Source organism: Diadema antillarum, unplaced genomic scaffold, assembly GCF_040938485.1.
Source record: "Diadema antillarum isolate AM-2024a unplaced genomic scaffold, OU_Dant_1.0 scf00000069, whole genome shotgun sequence".
Classification (NCBI taxonomy): domain Eukaryota; kingdom Metazoa; phylum Echinodermata; class Echinoidea; order Diadematoida; family Diadematidae; genus Diadema; species Diadema antillarum.
In genome coordinates this window covers 2887187-2896022 of record NW_027270958.1, presented here as the reverse complement: position 1 = coordinate 2896022, position 8836 = coordinate 2887187, and positions in this window count along the sequence as shown.

The window sequence follows — 8836 nt, the reverse complement described above, 5'->3', positions numbered from 1 at the left end:
AAACAGGGTGTTGACCCATACGCAGAGCGGGAGATGTTTTTAGTACCGTTTTAGAATGTTTTCCCCTGCTCGTTTGTCATAATTCAATTGCATATCTTGGTATATAAGAAATCAAAACAAGAACAATTACATAATCTTACCCCCCGGTTCAATAGAGGGGTTTCGTAATGTCAAATTTTATGCACACACCTTTGTTAAATTTCGATAAGCAAACATTTGTTCACCTGATAACAAACAATAACATTGTAATGGATGGAATGATCGTCACCCGCTGTGAATGTTGCTATAGGTTTGACAAGCTACAATGTTTGTCCGACTTGGCAATACTAATGTATGCAGTTCGCCTTCTGACTATTGTGATGTGGTTGTATTTGACAGGTGAATACATAGTTTGTCTACATTACCAAATCATCTATTCTGCTCCACCCCCCCCCCCCTTCTACTCTATGTCTCTGAGCTTCACGATAAGATGTTACATTGATAAACATTAGCGAGTTGCAACCCAACTGATAACAAACAATACCCTTACCAGATTGCGTTATTTGACAAAGCGCCTGTTCGAACACGTCTATAAGGAACGGTTCGTTCAAATCTTCAAAAATATCGAGCCTAATTACGTATTCCAGTGGAAATTCTCAAAAATGTCATGGCTCATTTTCTTTTATATTAACAGAGAAGTATCATTATGTATTCTTCATGATTCATGCGCTTTGTAAAAAATATTGAGCCATGACATTTTCCGTAAATATTTTTTGAAAAACGGTACTGCAAACCAAACATTTGTTGGCCATAGGTATAACACGCAACGCATCGCAAAGCATGACGGGACTAAGGTTTATGTATTATTCATCAGGCCCCAAAACAACCATAAACCGTTCTTTTGGGGAAGAACGGTATTTCGATCTTGTGCCTGACTGCCGATTGCGGTCCAAATGTGCTTGCTCCATGCATACTGCACGCTTTCCTATCTTGTTAACTCTTTGATAGTACCAAAGATATTAGAGTTAACAAGATAGGAAAACGCACAGAATGTACGGAGCAAGCACATTTGGACCTCATTTGGGGAAGGGAGAAGAATTAAAGTGGAATTTTGTGAGAAGTTAACCCGTTGAAGACGAGTCCCGGGTATAATCGGGCTGGGGTCATAAGAATTGCGTGTAATAGCAAAATCAGCTCGTCTTCAACGGGTTAATGGAACTTAGTAGGGTGGAACATCCTATTACCGGACGCTTTTCTTTGTGGCTTTGAATTCCGTACTCATAGAGTGAAATTTCGGCTAAAAACAACACCACTTATTCACAGACTCATGGAAATTACGAATTCAGCCAACTTACGTCATTTCTTCGTTCCAGTTTTTAGAAAATATGCTTCAAACATACCCCTCTAAAAATAGTGGTTTTTTGCGCGGTGCAAAATCGCATTGTATTACCGGACGCTATTTTCGTAATCGAATAATCGAGGTCTTTCGCACCTAATCCTTGCACCAGAATCACAATTCATCCCACAAATCACCATACACATTCTCACCGAGCGGATGACACACAAAAAAATCTGCAAATGAAGCTCAAATTTCGTATTTTACAGTAAAATGTCTGTCTTGACCATTTCGAACAGTTCACGCAATAAAACCTTGTGAGAAATCGACAACTGGTTAGAGTATACGTGCTTTGTCTATGGGAGCTGCACGCGCGGGTGATGAGTTGCGTGCCCCTTAGCGCACAACTATTCCGCATCGTTCGCGTTTGAGGACGATAGCTACAATTTTTCCGATATTGATCAGTGAACTTTTGGTTCTAATAGAATCTTCAGCATTTTTCCTGTATGTGAGTGGGATTTCATAGAATTTCAGTCGCGAAATGTGATTCAAACATGCATAAATATTAACTATAAACAAGGTACGGGTCACTCAACTATAAATTTGAGGTAAAATGTGAATTTTTTCGTTTTTTTTTACATTTTTATGTGGCGTTTTTTGCGATTTCGGTCCACACAAAGTTCTGTGAGGCTAATCTACGAAGTCTCGCGCGTACAGAATGTCATTAGTACGCAAAAATGTGCGTGTCCGGTAATACCATGGTGTCCGGTGACACCATGCTTGCCCCTACAATTTTATGTGACTTTGTGAACCTTTGCGCAATTTTGCATAACTTTGTGAAAAGTTAATGTAACTTTGTACAACTTTGCGCAATTTTTTGCAACTTTGTGAGAAGGTCATGCAACTTTGTACAACTTTGCACATTTTTGTGCAACTTCGTGAGAAGTTTATGCAATTTAGTGCAACTTTGTACAATTTTGCGCAATTTAGTGCAACTTTGTACAATTTTGCGCAATTTTTAGTGCAACTTTGTACAATTTTGCGCAATTTAGTGCAACTTTGTACAATTTTGCGCAATTTAGTGCAACTTTGTACAATTTTGCGCAATTTAGTGCAACTTTGTACAATTTTGCGCAATTTAGTGCAACTTTGAGAAAAGTTTGTGCAACTTTGTACAATTTTGCGCAATTTAGTGCAACTTTGAGAAAAGTTTGTGCAACTTAGTACAATTTTGCGCAATTTAGTGCAACTTTGAGAAAAGTTTGTGCAACTTTGTACAATTTTGCGCAATTTTGTGCAACTTTGTGAAAAGTTTATGCAACTTTGTACAACTTTGCGCAATTTTGAGCAACTTTGTGAAAAGTTTATGCAATTTTGTACAATTTTGTGCAACTTTGGTCAATTTTGTCAATTTTTGGCAACTTTTGTCAATTTCCACTGTGACATGGGGCCTAAGAGACATTCTGACAGACAAACAGACAGACAAACATATAGAGTCATAGTGAAAGAAACAGAGATGAGTCTACGGTACATGAAATATATGGATTTACTAGAGCAAAATCCTAATTTCTGTTTACTTCCGACTGCCATGCCTTTATTACTGCTCGTGTGTAATTGACAGCTCACAAACACACACACCCACGTGCGGCAGAGCTAAATACAGGTGAATACTTGCAGGATTGGCAGTGTTTAACGAATAAAGGATACCACCTGAAGCCCGCGAGAATGAGCATGGTATGCACTACCAAGTTGTAAATAATTCTTGAAGGATTTGTTACTGGCTGTACAAGAAAATCTGTTGGCTGCTGCTGTTTTTGAGGCACTCTTGAATCGCAGGTTCTTGCTTTACTACATTCATATAACCCGGTAAGTTTTAGACTGGAAGTATACATTTACGAGTATGCAATATCTTAAGTTTCAATTTATTCCATTTGATAAACACCACCTATCATTATTGATTACGCTCATGTGAACGACAAACAATGTGTAAAAGGCATGGTAGATTGTCCTTCAATTTAGCGATGAGCAGGAGTGCATAAAAGAAAGCTCAGACCGTTAAATGTTGACATTAATCTTCTAACAACAGTTCAAGTAGACATCTCCTGATATACCTGTATACCAGATGGATTTCGTAACCTGTATATACAGAGGTTGGAGGAAAGGAAGAGTAATAATGCAAATCACTTGAAGATCAGAAGATATTTGTATTCCTCAAGTGAAAGTATAATGTACAATATTACAGGTTTATCTGCCTTTGTTTAAACACATTATATTAACCGTCTGATTTTTTTATCTGTCACTAAGATATTCATACTTCATTCAATAATTTATTCAGTCACCTTTTACCAACCATTGCAAAAAACTTCATATCGAGTTTGGGGTCAATGTCTAAGGACGGGGAAAATGTTAATGTATGATTTTTATATGTTTGTTTGTCCCACTATGTATTCAATACTTATATGTTCTCGTATTCCTTTGGAATCACATGAATGTTTGTATGTCTTTCCTACATTCATGTAGTGAAATCTTGGTTAATTTATGTCACATGAGCAGTAGTATGAAATACAAATATATGTGTTCTCACTGGAGAGCAGAGGGGAGGAAACCCGTCGTTCAGCCCACAAATTCCTGAGCTCATGTCCACAATATTGAATATGATACACGCTTTACCGAAGATCAGCCTTTGCACAGGGCTCTGCAGCATTTATTTTGTTTTATTCGTTTACGTATCTTGTGTACCTCTGTGTACCTTGTGTACAATGCTCGGAGGATAAAATAATGTCTGGGCAGGGAGGTTGAAACTCTGGTCTGAGTTTATCATCAGTAATGACAGGGAGGTGACCCCCCTGGTAATGACAATGCCTTGATTACCAAAAGCCATTACTGCAAGTCTGAGTATATTGCACAAGCGACCACAGGAGCCTTGGAATCAATAGTTTGAAATGCGGTGCAGGATTACCGTAATTTCCCCTGGCTGCATGGTCCGACCGATCTCCTCTTCCTTTTACTCCATAATATAGGCCCACACATTCACTGGCGACATAACTGTAGGAATCGTTCGAAATTTGCACAAATTTGTTTGTTTGTTTGTTTGTTTCTAAGACTCCTTGTCTCCATGGTTTCATAGTATTGAACAACTGGCTTTAGTTCAATCTTTTCATATCAATCTGTTTTGTGAAGTAATATACCTGATTTCTGTATTCACAATGAGAGAATTTCATATCTTATATTTCACGCTTTCGTATAGTTTCTCCTTTGCTGCGCTTTAAACAAATACATGTAGTTAGAATTCTCGCAGGCAGTCATATCTCTTATTGAATAATTTACAAATGATTCCCTGTAAAACCTGCAAATATGTATAAAATGCTTCTGTAAATAACGGATTGCAAATACGTTATTCATTTTACATTTTCTATATATATTGTTGTCTATATTGCCGGTTCTTTTTATCTATTTATTTATTTTTTTACCAACAGTATTCTTTAACTATTGACTATTTTGACTATATTGACAATGCATTATCATTGTTTGGTAAATAGATTTCATTTAATTTCATTTCATTTCATTTCAGAAGTCGGTGACTCAAATGTCACATCAATCAAATCTTAATGATATATCACTTCTTTATAGTAAGGCCATACTAATGATGAGTGCTAGAAATATCGGTAGCTGAGAAGGGAGCCTATTACTTCATTTCCCATTATCTCTCCACAAACTGATTGCCAGAACAGCTGGTAATGTGCCATAATTTTGACAAATTTGTAAGCGCAGACAATTTAGTAACGGCAATGATGCTCCTTCAGCTGCTGCTGATTATTACAATGATTTCGACAATTGCTGCGATTACTTTGGTGTACATTTGCCTCTATATTTTCATATTTCAATAACCACTTTCATCATAAGCATAACTATAGAAATGCATAGTTAAAATGATAATGATACTTATAACAACTATGATAGAAATAACAATAGCTAAAATAAGATAACAACAATTTTATTAGTGCTACCTAGAAATATTCAAGGTTTACAAAATATGGAAGAAAACTAAAACAGCCTTCTAAATAGATAACAAAAAGGTTGATAACCAACTTAAGTTCCTTCTTAAAGGATTTAACCAAAGAATTTTGTCTACATTAAGATCAGTTTAAGAAATAACGTTCCAAGGATATTGTACTTGGGCATTGCGTTGCAATTCAAATAAATCGGAAAAGATTCAACAATTATTACTAAATTTCATGATGCCAGTTGTATGATGGGGGGGGGGGGGGTCTGCTGAATAATACTATCGATTTCAAGTCCCAAATTCAAATGATAGTCCTCTATAGAATCAAACGCAACTTTCCAGTTTTATCCCAAGTTGCAATCGATTGCAACTCAAACTTTTAGTTTTGATTTCAATACATATTACTGAGAAATATTTTGGCTTTACTTGGTGATTCGGAAAAAATCCTGTATCTTTGAAAACTTGTTTAATACGTCATGTCCTTATTCCTCGGGGCGCATGATGACAGAATGTTCCCACATCAATCCGTCGCCCACAAAACCAAAAGCCATTCCTTCCGATATCGTTTGACACTAGCGTGAAACGCGGTTAAAAGCAAGGAGTTCCTTGATTAAAGTTATAACATATAGTACTCGGAAGCCCTCATTCATCTCCTATTTATACGATTTTGAATTTGCTTGCAATAACTCGGAAAGCTCTGCCAAGAAACTTGTCTGGGTGACGCAATTTGCCGGGATAATGAGTTGTTTTGCAGTATTTTGAGATCAAAAGGGTGAAATAAGAAAAAAGTCGGTATACCGACTTTTGTTCCGGAAGCGCCCTTCCTGCTCAGTAGCGGGTATGTAGAAGGCTGCCAGTACGTGATGATCGAAACGTATCCAAACGTTCCTTAATCGCACGCAGAACACGCTGTAGGCAATTCACTCTCGCGAGCAGTAGATACCGCTTTGGCCCGATATATTTTAATTGATGTAATCGAATATGAAACAACACGTTACAAACACAATCGGGTAAGCTCTAAGATTGTAGTACTCCCGACAAAGCTTTTTGGCTAATATTTCACTTTCTTTACCCAACTGAAATCCTGTTATTAAAGCATTATTTCAGACATTTCTAACCTTTTGTGTACATTTCAGAGAGAGAGAAAAAAATCGACAAATCTGAAGCCATACGAAAATTATTATGTTTTCATTTTAAAGCTTCTATAATCAACTCCTGTGTCACGATCGTTATTTGACGAACATCGAGTGTGAAGCTCAGCACCCTGAGTGCCACCATGTAGTGCAGTTCCATGCTCCAACTTTTTCATTTCGATGATTAGTTGCTGGTAAAGTTAACAGCGAATTGCTCTCTTGGCGATGGCGTCTAGGCCCCAATTTAGCGTCGTTAGACGAAATGAGCGACGAATTGTTAGATATAGCTTCGGGGTGTAGATCTGACAAGTGAAGGAAACATTCATGATAGAGAGCGAGAAAATTGCAGACACGAAAAAAAAATTCGTCGATTTCGACACATAGAACATGTTAAATGAGCCATAAGGACCGGTAACAGCACACTGAGATTAGAATGTGGGATGTAGCACATTCGAATGAAAAGCATTAAAAATACAATGGCTGTATCATAAGAGACGATATAGATAGGACGACAAATATGTTACCAGAGCATTGTATAGACGGACCTCTTTCATGATGCTGATGCTCAGCTCATCTTGACGTTATTATGATTATCTTCAGTATCCATTAAAACGAGAAGAAAAAGAGAGAGAAGTCTAACCTTGAACAAAGGTTAATACGACTTCCTCATTTCCAAAACAGATTAAGTTTGATATTGATGATGATAATGATTATGAAACTGATAGTATAATGATGGCAATATTGTTAACAATAGCAGCAGCACTAGTCGAAATAGTAGTGGCAGTAGTAGTAGTAGTAGTAGAAGTAGTATGCCGAAGTAGTAATAGTAGTAGTAGCAGCAGCAGTAGTAGTAGTAGTAGTAGTAGTAGAAGCAGAAGTAGAAGTAGAAGTAGAAGTAGAAGTAGAAGTACAAGTACAAGTAGAAGTAGTAGTAGTAGTAGCTGTAGTAGTAGTAGTATAGTAGTACTAACGACCTTTTTTTTGGGGGGGGGTGGCGGTGGGGTTACAAACCAAAGGAAAATTCGTGAGATAAAGATTATCATCACACCTGCTGATAAATCATCTTATTTGAATTGCATAATTTGCATATGGCACGTGTTCATACTTATTCGTAGATGGAACTGCAAACGTCACACCGCAGTGAAAGAATAAAATTGCTCTCTCTTCGTTGAAATCGAACTTTGATAGGTACAGCACAAAGAAGAACAAACAGAAATGTGGAAGAGACACTTAACAGTTGTGGAATTTCGAAGTTCCGCTTGTTCTCATGAAACAGGGTCGTTCTCCACCCGTTCGTCACAATTCCATCGAACTTACTCTCTGTCGTAAAACAAACGGGAGGAGATGACGCAAAAAGTATTATGTCTGTCACTTTTCTTCGATACGGCACAAATCGGTTCTCCTCCCTCAAAGTCAACGGTAGCTTTTCTCTCGAGTCTTCAGCAAATGTTTACTCGCGACCCACCGCTGACGTATCGCTCACACTACTTTGTGTAAAGATGTCTTGTCTTTAAGAGCATATAAAAAAAATATTGCCCCTTGCGACCATAATGTTATTTCTTTTGAGTCATTGTGTCCTTATCGTCTCATTTTTTATGATGGTGTTGACAAGCGGACACCTCCTCCCCCCTCCCCCTCCTTCAACAGCAGTAGGTGCTTAGCCGGACTCTCTCTAGAGGGCGTAAGTTTACTGTATTCACATCAGGGGGTGTTTACACTTGTCGCGTTAAAAAAAAGAAGAAAAAGAAAAGGGGGAGAAGATTGAGAGTGATTGAGTGCAACTGGAGAAGTCTCAAGAGGATCCTTAACTGATACGGGACAATCAATGACAATCGACGTTTCCTTTGGATTTGGTAAGCCACTCGTTGCTATAGCAACGCGGAGATGTGCCGTGGATGGTGGTAAGGCGAATCTTAAAAAAAAAAAAAAAAATCTGTGTTATGTATGCTAAACACCAGTGCTTTAAATTGAGTTGTTATGTTTGTGTGTATGTATGTGTGTATGTGTGTGTGCGTGTTTGTGAAAAAAAAGCAAAGCAACAAACCCCAGCAGAACTTGTAGTTGATCAAAACAGAAAGTGGAGAGACTACATGATGTAGGCCTATAATGATGCTCTGAAGTTTCTGATATACGGATAGTTCCTAATGAATGTTTGACATCGTTTCTACAGTTTTCCTTCTTTTAAAGCTTGGACAGTAGCTATGACCAGGGTAACAACTTCAATACTCTCATTTGATTGGCTGTTTCCCAATAGATAGGCCTATACCACCATGAAGTGCAAGAGCCTTTATAAGCTGCAGTTGGTATACGGAGATTTCTGAACGTATTTCAGCAAATGGGGATGTTCGGCTTCATCTGTGAAACTTCCCCTCCAAGGGACGCGCT